The following is a 17,533-nucleotide window of genomic DNA, read 5'->3' on the forward strand; positions in this document are numbered from 1 at the left end:
TCTTCAGGCAGCCTGTGACATCCTGGCCTGAGACTGCCCCGACTTGCAGCCCAGAGCATTCAGCGTGGTAGTTCTACTGGAGTGGGACTAGCTGTGAATCCTAGCAGCTTTGTTTGCCAAAGGGGTCTGATATGTTTGGGAGCAGAGGGTGGAAAACCCACACTCAGAGTGGCAAATGGAAAAAGCCTGCAGCTCTCCTAAGCTTGAGCTTTTAGTCCTGGTTGGGACAGCAGCAGATAAGAAAACTAGCCGGAAATGTAAGAGAGATCTTCTAGGGAAATCCTAGAATAAGAGCAGATTTGAGAAGTCTGAAGAAAGAATCTGTGAACTTGAAATAGATCAATAGAAATTATATAATCTGAAGAAGAGAGGGGAAAAAAATTGAAGAAAAATTAGCAGAGCCTCAGAGACATATGGAATAACATGAAAGCTACCAATATAGGTATAATGGGGATCCTGAAAGGAGAGAGGGAAAGGGGCAGGAAATCTCTTTTCAAATGAATATTTGTCAAAAACTTCTCAAACTTGATGGAAAAACATTAATCTACAGTTCCAAGAAGCTCATCAAATCCCAAGTAAGATAACGTCACAGAGATCCTCACCATAACACATCATAGACAAAATACTGAAAGACAGAAAATCCTTTTTTTAAAATTAATTAATGAATTTATGTTTGTCTGCATTGGGTCTTTGTTGCTGCGCACAGGCCTTCTCTAGTTGTGGCAAACGGGGGCTACTCTTTTTTGCGGTACGCGTGCCTCTCACTGTTGTGGCCTCTCCTGTTGCGGAGCACAGGCTCCGGACGCGCAGGCTCAGCAGCCATGGCTCACGGGCCCAGCCGCTCCGCGGCATGTGGGATCTTCCTGGACCGGGGCACGAACCCGTCTCCCCTGCATCGGCAGGCGGACTCTCAACCATGCGCCACCAGGGAAGCCTCGGGGGCTACTCTTTGTTGCGTTGTACAGGCTTCTCATTGTGGTGGTTTCCCTTGTTGTGGAGCACGGACTCCAGGCGCACGGGCTTCAGTAGTTGTGGCTCGCAGGCTCTAGAGCGCAGGCTCAGTAGTTGTGGTGCACAGGCTCAGTTGCTCCACGGCATGTGGAACCTTCTTGGACCAGGGATCAAACCCATGTCCCCTGCATTGGCAGGCAGATTCTTAACCACTGTGTCACCAGGGAAGTCCCCAGAAAATTCTTAAAAGCAGCAAGAAAAGAATGACGTCACATAGAGGGGAACAATAATACGCTCAGCCAGTGACTTATCAGAAATAGTGGAGGCAAGAAGGCAGTAGAGGGCTTCCTTGGTGGCACAGTGGTTAAGAATCCGCCTGCCAATGCAGAGCACATGGGTTCGATCCCTGGTCCGGGAAGATCCCACATCCTGCGGAGCAACGAAGCCCATGCGCCACAACTACTGAGCCTGCGCTCCAGAGCCCGTGAGCCACAACTACTGAAGCCTGCGTGCCTAGAGCCGTGCTCCGCAACAAGAGAAGCCACCGCAATGAGTAGCCCCCTCTCGGCACAACTAGAGAAAGCCCGTGCACAGCAACGAAGACCCAACACAGCCAAAAATAATTAGTTAATTTTAAAAAAAGAAACAATTAGCAACTGAGTCTAACAACATAAAAAATGATTATGTCATCAAAAATTCTTAATAAAAAAATGAAAGAACTGAATCCAGCAACATAAAATATTATTATATATAATATCATGACCAAGTGGAATTTATCCCAGGAGTGCAGGAATGCAAGGTGGCTTTAATTTTAAAAACTCAATTAATATAGTAAACCATATTAATATAGAACAAAAACCAAATGATCATCTAATAGATGTAGAAAAAGCATTTGACTTGAAATTATTTACAAAACAGAAACATCACAGACTTAGAGAACGAACTCATGGTTACCAGGGGGAAGGGGGAGGGGGAGGGATAGTTAGGGAGTTTGGGATTGACAGGTACACCCTGCTATATTTAAAATGGATAACCAAGAAGGACCTACTATATAGCACAGGGAACTCTGCTCAACATTATGTAACAACCTAAATGGAAAAAGAATTTGAAAAAGAACAGATATCGTATATGTATAACTGAAGCACTCTGCTGTACACCTGAAACTAACACAACATTGTTAATCAACTGTACTCCAATATAAAATAAATATTTTTAAAAAAGAAAAAGCCTTTAACAAAATCCAACCCCCTATCATAATAAAAATTCTCAACAAATTAGGACTAGAAGGGAATTTCCTCAACTTATTAAAAGGTACCTATGAAAAGACTACAGCTATGGTATGTAGTGGTGAAAGTCAGCTCTTATTTCTAAGATCAGGAACAACTGACAGGTGCCTGTTCTTGCTGCTCCTATTAACATTGAAACAGAGGTTTTACCCAGTGCAATAAGGCAATAAAAAGAAATTAAGCCATACAGATTGGAAAGGAAGAGTTTAATAGTCTCTATTCACAAATCATATAATCCTACATGTAGAAAATTCTAAGAAAGCTACAAGAAAAGAAAGAGAGAGAGAGGGAGAGGGAGAGAAAGGAAGGAAGTCAAAGAAAGAAAGCAAAAAAGAAAGAATACTAGAACTAATCATTAATTTTAGCCAAAGTCACAGGATACAAACTCAGCATACAAAATTAATTGTGGGATTTCCCTGGTGGCACAGTGCTTAAGATTCCATGCTCCCAATGCAGGGGTCCCGGGTGTGATCCCTGGCCAGGGAAGTAGATCCCACATGCATGCCACAACTGAGGAGCCCACGTGCAGCAACTAAGGAGCCCACATGCCACAACTAAGGAGGAGGCAAGCTGCAACTAAGGAGCCCACGAGCCACAACTAAGACCTGGCGCAACCAAATAAATAAATAAATTTTTAAAATTTATTTGTATTTATATGTGCTAGCAATGAACATTCCAAAAATGAAACTGGAAAAACAATACTTCCCAATAACATCGAAATGAGTAAGATATGTATGAATAAATTCAACCCAAAAAGTGTGAGAATCATACACAGAAAACTATAAAACACTCCCAAGAGAGTTAAAAAAGAGCTACATAGGGGACTTCCCTGGTGGTCCAGTAGTTAAAAATCCAATGGTTAAGAATCCAATGCAAGGGATGTGGTTTCTATGCCTGTTTGGGGAACTAAGATCCCACACGCCGCGGGGCAACTAAGCCCGCACACGCCACAACTACTGAGCCTGTGCGCTCTGGTGCCCGCGCACCTCAACTAGAGAAGCCCGCATGCTGCAACAAAGATCCCCTGTGCCACAACTAAGAGGCGATGCAGCCAAATAAATAAACAAATTAATTAATTTTAAAAAGTGGTTCCTTCTGCATTTGTTTGAAAAAAATAAAAATAAATTAAAAAGAGCTAAATATATAGAGACATATTCCTTGTGTATGGATTTGAAGACTCAATATTGTTAAGATAGCAATATTCCCCAAATTGATCTATAGATTCATTGTTTTTTAAAGTTGACAAGCTGGTCCTAAAATTATGTGTAAATGCAAGGAACCTAGAATAGCCAAAACAATTGTGAAAAAGAAGAAAGTTTGAGGACTTATTTAACCCATTTTTAAAACCTAGAGTTACAGTAATCGAGCTATAGTGGTATAAAACCAATGGCAGACATATATATCAATGGAACAGAAATAAGAGTTCTGTAATAAATTTTTACATTTTTACTCAGTTGATTTTTGACAAAGGTGTCAGGGCAATTTCAGTGGGGAAAGATGAACTTTCCATCAAATGTGTTCAGCCCATTACCTCACACCACAGCAAAAAAAAAGGAACAATACTGCACTTAAAATTTTGTTAAGACGGTAAATCTCATGTTAAGGTTTTTTACCACAATGAAAAAATTTTTAAAAATTAAAATTACAAAGCATGCTGTTAAGGTAAGAAAGATGTAAAGGGGTAGGGGAAACACACATATTGAGAGAGAACATATAGTGTAGAAATTCAAAATTATACATTGAAAGAAGTAGGAAGAAGGAGGTAGCAAGAGCCCTGGGCTCGAGGGGAGAAGAAGCATCGAGAGACTCCTGAGTGAAAACAGTTATTTAGGAGCTGAGCGAAAATGAGGAGCAGTCTTCTCAGAATTGAAGGGAGAAAAAATTCAGGGGAAAGTAAGTCTTTTAAAATAACAGGTACAATTCAATTGAGTAACATGGGTGTCAGAGAGACTAATACTTTCCATCAGAGAGATACTGTGTTTTCTTATCATACTGCAGTTTGATTCAACGAATACCTGTTGGGGCATAAGATGTGTCAGACCCTGGGCTGAGTGTTGAGGACCCAGGGATGGGAGACACACACTGAGCCCAGAAGGAGTGATGGCCTAGGACAAGGTACAGACAGATAACCGTGCATACACAGGGCTAAGTGCACACCTATGTGGACACATGGTGACACCTATGCAGACGGTAACTAACTCACACCACAGGTAGGAATTAGTCAAATGAAGAAAAAGGAGAATGATACACTTGGCACCAGGAACAGGATGAGTCCAAATGTGGCAGAGAAAGATTACATGGAGTTACTTTAATGCTCTAATATCTCACTTCACCAGTGAATATGAATTTGGTCTGTTTCTCAATTAAATGCTGACTACTGGCTGCTGTTAAAGGATAAGACCACTGCTCAGTATCTGAAATCAAAAGCGCTGACGTTATTGCTCACCTACGTGCAGGAGGGTTAGCTGGTCAGAGACCTTCTCATTGGGCAAAGCAGATGGATAATCATAAGATTGTGGGCAGGAGTTTGTTTTGGATTAGTGTTGTCACAAAGGTGGGAGTGGGGTGTTGTCAACCTTAGACGTGTGGTTTGTGTTCGTTGCAGAGGCAGGAGCGTCAAGTCTGCCTCGGCAGAGGGGTCAGAGATGAGTCAGCTTCTGACTGGCTGTCTTTAGGGGCAAGGCTCCATCTAACCAGCTGCTCCAGAGTCAAGTTCACTGAAGCAGGTTGTCACCGACTGATTAATCAGGTTGAAAACCAGTTCTGATGTTGGCTTGTAACAATACCTGTAGTAAAAATCGTTTTTTCTTAGGGGTGCGGACCTTTTATATTTTCTCACTCTCCCCTTTGGCCTTCTATCAGCCAAAGCAAAAGGAGAGACCGTGAGTGTGATCCAGATGTCCTCCACTGTGCTTGTTTCTCCTTGAAGACAAGATTTTATCTGTGGGTCTGATTTTCAGTTTGCATGTCCATCAGCATAAGTCCATTCTGTTTTTGTCTCTAAGTCGTTTGTTGGAACATTTGTTAGGACAGTGGCTCTGTAGATTTAAGACTCTGGATAAACAAATCAAGCTGTGCAACATACAAGCGTAACAGATTACTACACAGAGGAGGTGGAGGACACTCTTAAGGCACCATCTGGATTTTTCCAGGTCCGACCATGAAAACACGTCCCAACAACTGCCTGAGTCTTCCTTGATAGTCTTCCTTGATAATCCACTTTTCTTTTTGCGTGGATAGAAATTGTTGTATCTCATCTGTGGCGTTGATCCAGGTACAAAATGAAGTGTCAGCAATGGCACAGACTCCCCTTGGTTAGCAACCGAAAAATCCAAGGCTTTGCTGATTTCCATAACTATCTGGGCAAAGGAATTTTAACTGTTTGGTTTACTATTTTCTACATCAGCCAAAGCGGTGGACAAATTGTTGAGGACCCCCTGAGTTGAAGAGCAGCCATGCATGGGACGGTTAGCCTCAGGATTCTACTCCACCAGTGTTCGCCCTGTCCTTTCAGGCTCTGTTAGAGGATGTAAACCCCTGAGGGTATTGGGACATGGACACTGAGACACAGTGTCTAACTAATAGGCTGATAGGACAACTGGTCCTGGTCCTGGACTGGTACCCAGCGCCTGGCTCACACATAGGAAGAGAGAAGCAGGGGGCTGCATTAGAGATGTGATCAGCCTCAGTGGAGCCATAGGTAGACTGTCTTTAGGGCTCGTGGTAAACTGTCACTATTACATCCCAAGAAAACTGTAATCCCTTTGTGTCAGTGCAAGGACATTATTTTTCATTTTCGTATTGTATCATTATTGGTAACATTCGTGTAGCCTATCTCTATATCATACTTCCAATTAGCTGCACAAGCGACAGTTTGGGAGAGCCAAGTAACAGAGTTACAATGGTCATCATCCCTCAGTAAGACAATAGAGAGAAAAATATCATCAGAGACATAAAGAATAAAAATACACAAAAAAGGGCTTCCCTGGCAGCGCAGTGGTTAAGAATCCACCTGCCAATGCAGGGGACACAGGTTTGAGTCCTGGTCCGGGAAGATCCCACATGCCGCGGAGCAACTAAGCCCATGCGCCATGGCCGCTAAGCCTGCGCACCACAACTACTAAGCCTGCATGACACAACTACTGAGCCCACGTGCCACAACTACTGAAGCCCGCGCGCCTAGAGCCCATGCTCCACAACAAACAGAAGCCACCGCAATGAGAAGCCCGCGCACCGCAACAAAGAGTTGCCCCTGCTCACCGCAACTAGAGAAAGCCCGCACAGCAATGAAGACCCAATGCAGCCAAAATACAAAAAAAAAACTTTTGAGTTAATTCCATCTATACAAAGATTTCCCAGGTGTCTTCTTTGCTTAAAATAAAGTAAAGGTCCTCCTGCAGACAAATCCTATCCCTGCAACTTATTATCACCCCATGATTTTTTTTTTTTTTTTTTTTTTTGCGGTATGCGGGCCTCTCACTGTTGTGGCCTCTCCCGTTGCGGAGCACAGGCTCCGGACGCGCAGGCTCAGCGGCCATGGCTCACGGGCCCAGCTGATCTGCGGCATGTGGGATCCTCCCAGACCGGGGCATGAACCCGTCTCCCCTGCATCGTCAGGCGGACTCTCAACCACTGCGCCACCAGGGGAGCCCACACCCCATGATTTTAAGCAAGTTGGGTCACTTCTCTGAGTCTGTTTACTTTTTTTTTTTCAAAGGTGTTTGGCTGATGGGACCATCATTTCTTTTTTGTTTTTTTAACTTTATTGGAGTATAATTGCTTTCTGCTTTGTAACAAAGTGAATCAGCTATAAAAATATGGAATGCCTCACAAATATGTGTGTCATCCTCGCGCAGGGGCAATGCTAATCTTCTCTGTATTGTTCCAATTTTAGTATCTGTGCTGCCGAGGCAAGTGCTGAGTCTGTTTTCTTCATTCATGAAATGAGGATGCTAATAACAGTTGTGACACTTGAGAGAGATGGATACTGTGCCAGGCATTTAAGTGCTCGATAAATGATAATGATAGGGATTATTATTACTGAAATAAGTGGCAAGGGGTCCTTTTTCACTCTAGTGCCCTAAGAATGCTCAAAATCTTCCTTTAGTAGCCTGCAGTATTCCAGCTCCACCCTCAACAGGTCTCTGTGCTGGCCGTGCAGCCTACTGAGGGGCCGTCCTTGTGCTGGGGTCACCCTGTCCTCATGCATTTGGAGTCTAAGGACCGTCTCTTTCTACTCTCTTCGCTTCCTCTCCTTGCAAACACACACAATGGCCCAGTGCACATTCACACAGCCTGCACTTCTGCGTGGGGAGGGACTCTTAAAATATTGCTTAGGGTGTGTTCTTCCGTGGGAACTAAAGGTGAACCCGTCAGACTGCTGGACCCTCTGGCTAATGCTGACCCTAATTTAATTTGAGTTGCAAAGATTTAAGAATGTTGGCCTCAGTTAAAATCTGCGCTAAATTTTCATTGTGGAAATGCTTGTTTTTGAAAACCATGTCATCACAGATACCATGAGTAATCTGAATTTAGATGAAAATGATTTCTGGAATTATGGCAAACTAGCAAGGGGTGTATTAGTCAGCTATTGGATGGTTTTTCCTGGAAAACTATATATTTCCTTCTTCAAAATGCAGAAAAAGATATGCCTAAATCGTTTGCTTAAAGTGGTTCTATTGCTCATGCAGTTACGTGTGCACTTTACCAGCTTCCCCACGCTGCAGTTGGCTCTTCTGGCGGGTAACTTCCTGGAAAGCTTAAAATAATTTGAAGAGTCTATATGAGCCTTATGAATAAATGAGGCCCTTACTAAAAACCCAGGTATTTAAAATGGGCTGGTTTCCATTTTGACTTTTTTCTGAGAGTTTTCTCGGATAGCCCTTTCTCAGGAGAGCAGGAAAGAGTGGGGCTGTGTCTTGATGACAGAACCCTTTGAAATCCTCTGGTAGTAGACCGAGGAGAAGGGTGCTGCTCAAGGTCATGCATTTTAAGATGCTTTGTGTTTCAAGGAAGATCTTTTGTCATTTGTACCATGAGAGCTCATTATGAGACAAACTACTTTAATCCAAAATATATCTTAATCTTCTAAAACAAGTTCTTTAAAAAGATAGTCCAAAAAATTTTAGGTTAATATATCCTATTGCTATGAGAAAACGTTAACTCCTCGTTTTGAAGGCTTTCAATCCTACTTTTATGAAGAATCAAGTAGGAAACGAATTAGATGCAGACTCTTACTAGTAAAGTTTTGAGAAACATAGAACCTTCTGGCCTCCACCTCATCAAACCCAATTGTGAGCTCTTGTTGATGCTCTGTTATGAAAATACCGATTTGAATATGGTACCGGGGTTCTCTCTTTGAAAAATGTTTCTGTGAGATAAAACTTCAGCTCTCATAGTATTAGTTACACTTTTGAATATATTATGCTTGCTTCTGAAATGACAATGTACATTCGTAAATATACTTGGCGTTTCCATCAAGTGTGGGTTTTTTTAAAAACCTTTTTTTTTAAATTTCATTTAATTTTATTTTTTAAAAAATAAATCTATGGGCTTCTCTGGTGGCGCAGTGGTCGAGAGTCCGCCTGCCGATGCAGGGGACACGGGTTCGTGGCCCGGTCCGGGAAGATCCCACGTGACGCGGAGCGGCGGGGCCCGTGAGCCATGGCCGCTGAGCCTGCGCGTCTGGAGCCTGTGCTCCGCAACGGGAGAGGCCACAACAGTGAGAGGCCCGCGTACCGCAAAAATAAATAAATAAATAATAAAAATTTATTTATTTTTGGCTGCATTGGGTCTTTGTTTCTGCGCGCAGGCTTTCTCTAGTTGCGGTGAGCGGGGGCTACTCTTCGTAGCGGTGCGTAGGCTTCTCATTGTGGTGGCTTCTCTTGTTGCAGAGCACGGGCTCTAGGCACGCGGGCTTCAGTAGTTGTGGCTCACGGGCTCTAGAGCACAGGCTCGGTAGTAGTGGTACACGGGTTTAGTCGCTCCACGGCATGTGGGATCCTCCCGGACCAGGGATCGAACCTGTATCCCCTGCATTGGCAGGCGGATTCTTAACCACTGTGCCACCAGGGAAGCCCCCCCATCAAGTCTTTTAAAAAAGTCAAATTGTATTCAGAAGTTGCTTTAGTTTGACAGGTCAGGCGAAGTCAAATATAGAAAGTGAGCACCGGAATCTATTTGTGGAAACATTTAGACCTTTCTCAGGCTGGCCCCAGCCGGCCTCTGCAGCCACATCCCTCCCAGCCCCAGCCTTGGGCTCTGAGGGTCATTCCTGAACAAGCCTCCCTTCTGCACTTTGTTTACGCTCTTCCCTCTGCTTTTAAGCCTCTGCCTCTGGACAACGCATCCTTCAGGGTCTGGCAGAAACGCCATCTCCTCGAGGTGGTTTGTGTGAATTAGTGGTACTGTTCTTGGCAAGGCTGCTCTGCCTCTGCCCGTGGCCCTCCCCATGCTCCTGGGACCATCGAGGGGCAGACACCCTGCCTCCCTCTTGTCTGTGTCTCTTCTGACAGCTGCCAGGCCTGCTCCATGTGATGGATGCTTACAAACGTCAGGTGACTGAATTGACCTTTCTATCCTGCTCTTCCATCAAGGCAAAAGGCTCAAAAATCATCAGAGTTACAGGCCTTGTGGAGAAGTTTTTAAAGCAGGGAGTTTTCACTTCCCTGTCCGAGGAGCCAGCTAATAGCAAGTCTCCCCACGCGGCTACGGGTGTTGTTTTCTCCATCGGACAGCACTTTGCCCCCGCGCACCACGAGGGGGGTTACACAGAGGGTTCCGGTTACTGCAGTAAATGCGTGTCAGAGATCAGTCTAGAGGTGAATTATGCTGTGAGATACAAGGACCAAGTTTCATTATGGTTAAGGTTTTTCCTTTTTCTTTCTTTTGATAAATTTCTGGAGACTTCCCTGGTGGCGCAGTGGTGAAGATTCTGCGCTCCCAATGCAGGGGGCCCAGGTTGGATCCCTGGTCAGGGAACTAGATCCCACATGCTGCACCTAAGAGTTCACATGCCACAGCTAAGGAGCCCGCCGGCCGCAACTATGACTCTGTGCAACCAAATAAATAAATAAATATTAAAAAATAAATACATAAAATTCCAAACAGTTTTTTAATAAATATAAGTTTGCCTCAGATCACCCAGGCTGTTCATTAAAATGGCAGATTCCTGGCCCTCACCCTTGGCCAATTCTGGGTTAGTGGGTCTGAAGTGGGACCTGGGGATCTGAGCTGTGGGAAGCATCAGGCGATTCTGGTGGGAATGCCCACAGGACTGCACGTTGAGAAACACTGATACTGTGAGGAAAGGAAGAGGTGACGTCATGTTAATGGAGATTTTATACGCTCAAAATATTGACTAAGCCTATGTATGGAACATAATCAGGCCCTGAGCTGGCTTTTAGGAGGGACCCAGAGATGAATGAGGGAAGGTGTCTTCCCTTGGACAGCACGTGTGTTCCAGGAAGCTAGGTCAGGCCATTGGTCAGAGCATCCTGCACTCACAGGTCATCAGAGCAGGCTGTTGGGTACATTCTGAACTCATTCCAAGAGCGTTCTGGGCTTAGAGACATACTTCTTAAGCTCAGGTTGAACAAGGAAAGAAATGTACTTTTTCAACGGCCAAAGAAGTTCTCCAGGGAATGCCAGTGTCTGTTTATTCTGAGCAAAGACTTGGATTTGAGCTGCACCGAATGACTCACCATGTTTTTGATGTCAGTGTCCATGAAATGTATCTGCGGTTCATCCTATGAAGGAGCTTCACCTTGATTATCTGGCACCCTCAGTGGGGAACCCAGAACTAAGTACTCTCAGAGGCCAAAGTTTGCCTATGGCTCTCAAATCACAACTTAGCTTTAGTCATTTTCATCACTGACATCCTACAAATTCACAAAGAGTGGACAGTTCCACATTTCATTGTGACAATTAGTGAGAAATTGCACTCTATTCGATCAATGTATAATTACAATGCTGTATTATAATGGTTTCATATTTGTCTTTGATTTCTCAGTAGACTGTGTCTTATGGAAGAAAAAACACCTTAAACTTGTTATTCTCTAACACGTAGTACGGATATGAAGTGGATAGCCAAAGTATGCTTACAGATTGCTTAAAACTAACTAGAAGTTTAAAGTGTTTTTGATGCTGAAATGAGAGAATGTTCGGAAGCTTCTACAGTGTGAAAACCCCTGATGGACAGAGATAATAATGTTACTGAGAATAGATGAGAAATGTCTTAGGAGGATGTTGTCCAGGCCTCTGACTTGTTGTTTATGTTTGCAGAAAAGCTTAAGAGAACACAGCCAAAGCCCTGTGCTACTACATGTTTTATGCTTTGCTTTTATGAAAAGAGGTAAATTGCTAAAAGCCACACCGATAGCAAGAATTTTGTTCAACAGGGCTTCCCTGGTGGCGCAGTGGTTGGGAGTCTGCCTGCTGATGCAGGGGACACGGGTTCGTGCCCCGGTCCGGGAGGATCCCACATGCCGCAGAGCGGCTGGGCCCGTGAGCCACAGCCACTGAGCCTGCGCATCCGGAGCCTGTGCTCCGCGGCGGGAGAGGCCACAACAGTGAGAGGCCCGTGTACCACAAAAAAAAAAAAAAGAAAAAAAGAATTTTGTTCAACAAAGCAAATCTTAGGTATGTCTTCATGTAGCCTAGTGTATAGAACCATCTATGTCCACAGTATATTGTGAAAACAGATCATATTGTTACTTCTGAATCCTTAAGAAAACGTTAAATCTGAAATCATCAATTCACTACAGCGGGGAATAACGTAATATATGTTTTAAAACAGCATGAAGACTTGAAATGGAAAAACTTTGATGTTTTGAAGAAGATATCAATTATTTTAAAATCCTGTCATTTTGAGTAAAATGTATTATCTTCAACTACTTTATCCATTTATACATGTGATCATTTTTTTTAATTACTCCCTTCCTTTACCTGTTCTTGGGTAAATATAGAAATGAGCACAAATTATCACTTTCTGTAAATCATTTTACTTACACAAAAGATAAACATACCAAAGACTTATTAAGATCTTCTTTTTTTTTTTTGGCCGTGCCATGCAGCTTGTGGGATCTTAGTTCCCCGACCCGGGATCAAACCTGGGCCCCGGTAGTGAAAGCACCAGAGTCCTAAGCACTGGACCGCCAGGGAAGTCTCAAGACCTTTTTTCTATAGCAGTTATTCAGCCTCCTTTAGAAGAAAGGCTGTCAAGCCTCCTTTAGAAGAAACTCAGGGCAGAATGATGCATACTTCGCCTTCATACTTTACATCTTGTGTGTCTACATTTCCAAGGTGTGGAATATATTTGATTAATGGTTCTTTGCAGGGTCACTTGAGAGAAGTACTAGTATAAACTTGGCCTGTGTCCTGTTAGGTTATGTCCAGCCCAAGTTAAGGGAGGTTAGTGATGGTTCAGGCAGGCAGACCTGGGGGGAAAATGAGCCCAACAACAGACAGCAACAATTTCTCTCCATATCTGGACTGAGAGTCCTATATCCTTAAGAAGGTAATATTTATTATCTGACAGGAAGTGAGTTTTCAGGTGTTTGGACTCAGCGCTTGACACATTCTGGAAAGCTAGTCATCACTTTTTGTTTTGACAAAAGAGCATAAGAAGAAAAAAAAAGTACCCGGGATGCAGGTGAGAAGCTGGTCCATTCACGCGCTCAGTTATTTTTTCTTGACTGTCTGCCCCGGCTGAAAAGCGTGGGGCATACAGATGTGAATTAGACATTCTTCTGCCCTCCAGTGACTTACAGCCTAATCAAATAGGGAAACGTGCACAGAGATAAGTCAGAGCAGCACTATTTATAGGAATCTTGATCTCTGTTCAGAGGGCAGCAGAGTCTCGAGGAGGGAATGGCCGCTTGCAGAGATACGAAGGCTTTCCTAGGGGTGGCTACTGAGCTGAGCCTTGAAAGAGGAGTTTGTCACGTTGGGGAGGAGAGGCCAGTCCAGGCAGAGACCAGCCTAAGCGAAGGCCTGGAGATGAATAACCTCACTGCTTGGGGAACTGCAGGCAGCTGGGAGAGCCTGGAGCACAGGGTGCTGGGGATGCGGGGCGGGGGGCGATGGGAGGGGAAGGAAGGTGAGCACGGCGCAGTGCGGTGTCCGGTCATCCAAGCTCTGTACACCTACGGGGGAGGGACAGGCCTGAGATGTCTGAGGGGTCCTGTCGGCAGAACTGGGTGACAAGCAGGCGTGGGGACAGTGACATTAGTCTGAACTTGTGGCATCTGCACTCGGGCTCCCAACCACGACCCCGGGCTCTCCCTCCCCCACTGTGGGCTCAGCTTTTGGACCTGCAGGACAGGCTGGGGAAGTGGGATTGGCAAGAAAGAAGGAAAAGATGAGCCCAGGATTGGAAAGAACTGATGGGCGAGGCGCGTTGAAATCTGAGGCCCAGGGCTGGGCCGGACGGAAGCCCAGGGGTCATCCGGAATCAGCCACAGATGGGACAGTGATTCTGTAATTGCAGCTTATTTGGCACCCAAGGCTCAGTGCCAGAACTTTCTGGTCAACTGTCTACATTTCCTCTTGGAAATGATAAGACATTTCAAGCACTTGAGTTTCCCTCCAAAACCAAGCAAATCCAGGCTCTAGCCAGTGCAACTTGGTCTGCCCTTTCAGCTCTTTTATTTGATTTTCCTGGTCGTCTGTTTTGAGGAGCGAACAGAATGCAGATGGACGTTTTCTTAGCAAGAAAAGGCTGGCGAAGGGCAGGGAGGGGTTAGTGGGTGAAAAGGGTGTGCGCACACGAGAGAGCACCACCACCCGTGTCCTGTGAGCTCAACACACTTAGACAGGCCTATGGCGTGACCCAGAAGTTTGTAAAAGGCAGATGAGCCTACTTTCCACCCTGTCCTGAAGGGCTTTTTTTCTGAAAATACCCAAGAGAGCCCTAAGAAGGGACAAGAAGCTAGATCATGTCTTCTAGCGCTTTAGGCCCCAAATCTGGAGCTCCAAAATGAGTGAAGAAGAAAACCAGAGAGCAGACAACCAGGGTGGGAAGGACATTGTCGCGAGCATTATATTAGCGTGACTGTCTCCTCTGCTGCCACCTGACAGCTCCTACCCCTCTCGAATGTTTGACCAGTGCATTACTCTGATCCATCGTGTCAGCAAAACTTTCTCCCCACCTGAAGGCTCAGCTTATTTCTCAGCCCTTCAGCCTCTGACTTGCTCTATCCAACCTCAAAGTAAACATTTAAGAGAGCTTCGCCCCTACAGCCATCAATCATAGATGCAGCGGACAATTAAACTGAGATCACGCAAACCTAAGACCAGAGGCTTCAGTGAGCCCTGCTTCACTTACACAATGTCCTGGAACACGAGAGAGGAAGAATGACCATCACACGGAGTGCATGGGAAGAACTAAAAGGAAATTCCCATCATAGTACTTGGGAATAGTTTACAGCGCATGTCCATCCTCCTCACCCTCCTCCACCTTTACATAGTTACCTATAAGTTAACCTTTGCAATTTGAAATTGGAATTATTATCCGAAACTTACAGATGAGAAAACTGAGACTTAGAGAAATTATACTGACCAAAGTTGTCCAGCTATAAGTGGTGACACAGGCATATGAACCATGGTCTGTTTCTGAAAGCCCACATGCTTTTTCCCTGGCCCACGGGAGCCTTCAACAGTGAATATATTATTAAAGCTTGTTGAGCCGTGCAAGCAACTTTGGGAGCTGGTGAGAACTGCTCCAGACTCACCCTCCCCTTTGGGGTGCAGCCTGCCACCTGAAGGCAGGACTGCAGGCAGAAGGACGTCAGGAACCAGCCCCGCTGTGTTCAAGGCCCCATGGACAGCAAGTCCTAGAGGATGTCAGGGAAGGACCACGCCCCCACCCTCTGCCAGTGCCTGGCCAGGCTTGGTGTGGGGAGACGGTTCCTCCCATGCCCTGCAGAGGGAAAGACTCTATGACCACCAAACACAAAGAGAGCAGGTCTTCATCTTGGTAGAAATAAAAGAGGAGAGAGAGGCATCTTCTTCTATAATCCACACCCCCTGACCCCACCAAAAAAACCTAAAGTATATATTTTGCACTGGAGGTCCACTGGGGTACGACTTGCAAAGATAACTTCTATTTGCCTGTTTTTGAATAAAGGAAAGTCAGGCGCAGAGGTACTGATGGCATGTAAATTAAAGATATGAAGTATCTCATTGAAATTCTAAAGATGTGCTGATCCTACCCCAGGATCAAAAGAGTTCTCTTGTCGTGCTGGTGCTGACTTATTAATAAAGACCATGCTTTTATTTGATTATTTATCTAATCAGCATTCACTTTCAGTTTAAGCTCATTAAGTCGCTGGTAACAGAGTGGTGCTGAGAGTGTACTTGGTGGTAGAATTACATCCAAGTGAGACAGAGAGTGTATTCAGGGGCGGGCGGTCAGAAACAAAGGCAGAGCCTGCAAGCCCGTGTCACCCGAGTGGAGCCTGTGAACTGTCTGACAACCAAACAGAAAGGGTACCTATGTAGAAGTTTAGTTTTGTAGCGTAAAGGCTGAACGTTATAATTAAATACACTTAGTAAAAGGGAAACGAAAATGACAAGCACTCTAATTATTTCAACAACCGAGAGAATAATACCCATTCTTTATATGCTTTATGTTGGGGAAGCTTTCTTAACGGGCTTTTATGTGAACTTCTGATTACGCCCAGGTTGCTGGCTGCTGGGTGTGCCCAGACTGGCTCTGAGCGACTTGCATTTCATCTGTTTGCCCCCACTGACTGGTCTTCTAAAGTGCTCGTAATATAAACCAGCCGAATAGTATCTCTTACGGAGCAGGTAGCCAAATCATCTTGTTCTTACCTGATGGGTGGCTGCCATGGTCAACTGCTAAAAATAAATCCTCTTCTTTAAGCCCATCCTGCCCCACAGATAGGAAATTCCACTTTTTGTTGGACTAAGAAGCCTCCAGCTGCCCCAGCGCCACACTGGAAGAGGGCCTGTGAACAACAGAGTGTGCAGTTAACTGAGGCCGGCGTGTCCCCTCCTTGGAAACGCTGCTGCTCAGACTTGGCACGGTAACGGGCTAAATTATTTATCCAGGCGGAAAAGAGGGAAAGCAGCTAAGAGCTTCCTGAGTTTATAGCCTTGATCCCTGGGTTCGTACTGAGACAGGAAACAGGCCAGGCTCCATAGGCAAAGAGAACAAAAAGGTTCCCTCTGAAGTCCTCTGATGTCTGCGTGAGTCCCAACCAGGGTGAAAATAAGCTGTTCCCATCAATCTTCTCGGATTCACTGAGTACCAAGTGTCAGGCACTGTGAGATATAAGACAGGTGAAAAGTGGTCTTTGCCCTCAGTGAGCCTGTAACATATCCACTAGGCCAGAGGAAGCTGAGGAAAAGTTAACTTTCTGGTTCATTCATTCCAGACCCGCACATGTCAGGCACTGTGCTAGGTCCTGGGGTGCAGTACTGAAGGAAGATAGGAAACCATGTGATGATGCACGGAAGGACCATCCGACCAGCATGACGATGGGAAAGGGAATTAAATAACACAAAAGAGGAAATGCCACGAGGTGTCATGTGATTAATCTCTAAGTGACACATTGAGTAAAGGCCATGTGATGAGAGCAGTCTCGGTTCTGGTCTTGGTGTTGCTATAAACAACAGAGCCAAGCCCTCACCCACACCCCACTGCACTGACCCTTCCAGGACCCTCCAGGGTAGCCTGAGGCCAGCACTCTCCCAACTTTGATTGGTCGTGTAGACCAGGTCACCAGATTGGGTCTGCATGGAATGAGGTCACCGAAGAGAGGACTGTCTCTCCTTCCAGGGGATTCACCTCCATCCCAGGAGCCACGCTTCAGATCAGGAAATATAGCCCTGACATTTAAGACCTTTCATTGTGGTACAAAAAAGGTCACCTACAAACTTGTGCTTCTTATTACAGCGGATTGGAAATTCTTATGCCATTACTTTCCCATGGAGCGTTGTACTTAAAGTCACAACTATGTAAATGATATTTCTGCTACTTGCTACAGTCTCTGGACTTCTGAGTGTAATGTGTATCTCTTTTAAGGTACTTGTCATGATGTCGCTATCTGTTTATTTGTGTATATGGCCCTTTGCATCACATTAATTTCTTTTCTTTTTAAAGTTTTTTTGGATGTGGACCATTTTTCAAGTCTTTATTGAATTTGTTATAATATTGATTCTGTTTTATGCCTTGATGTTTTGGCCACGAGGCATACGGGATCCTAGCTCCCCGACCAAGGATCGAACCCTCACCCCCTGCACGGGAAGGCGGAGCCCCAATCACTGGACCG

General features: G+C 44.9%; 1 protein-coding gene and 1 non-coding gene across 5 annotated transcripts in view; one reads left to right on the forward strand and one right to left on the reverse strand.

Moving 5' to 3' along the window:
* The window catches only part of KBTBD12 (kelch repeat and BTB domain containing 12), a 53,426-nt gene that overhangs the window by 19,125 nt on the left and 16,768 nt on the right, over positions 1 to 17,533 (forward strand). The window lies entirely within an intron of this gene.
* On the reverse strand, positions 7,049 to 7,155 carry LOC132528336 (U6 spliceosomal RNA). Its single transcript, XR_009543208.1, has one exon. It is a non-coding gene; the product is annotated as a U6 spliceosomal RNA (small nuclear RNA).

This window comes from Lagenorhynchus albirostris, chromosome 10 (assembly GCF_949774975.1).
Source record: "Lagenorhynchus albirostris chromosome 10, mLagAlb1.1, whole genome shotgun sequence".
Lineage (NCBI taxonomy): Eukaryota > Metazoa > Chordata > Mammalia > Artiodactyla > Delphinidae > Lagenorhynchus > Lagenorhynchus albirostris.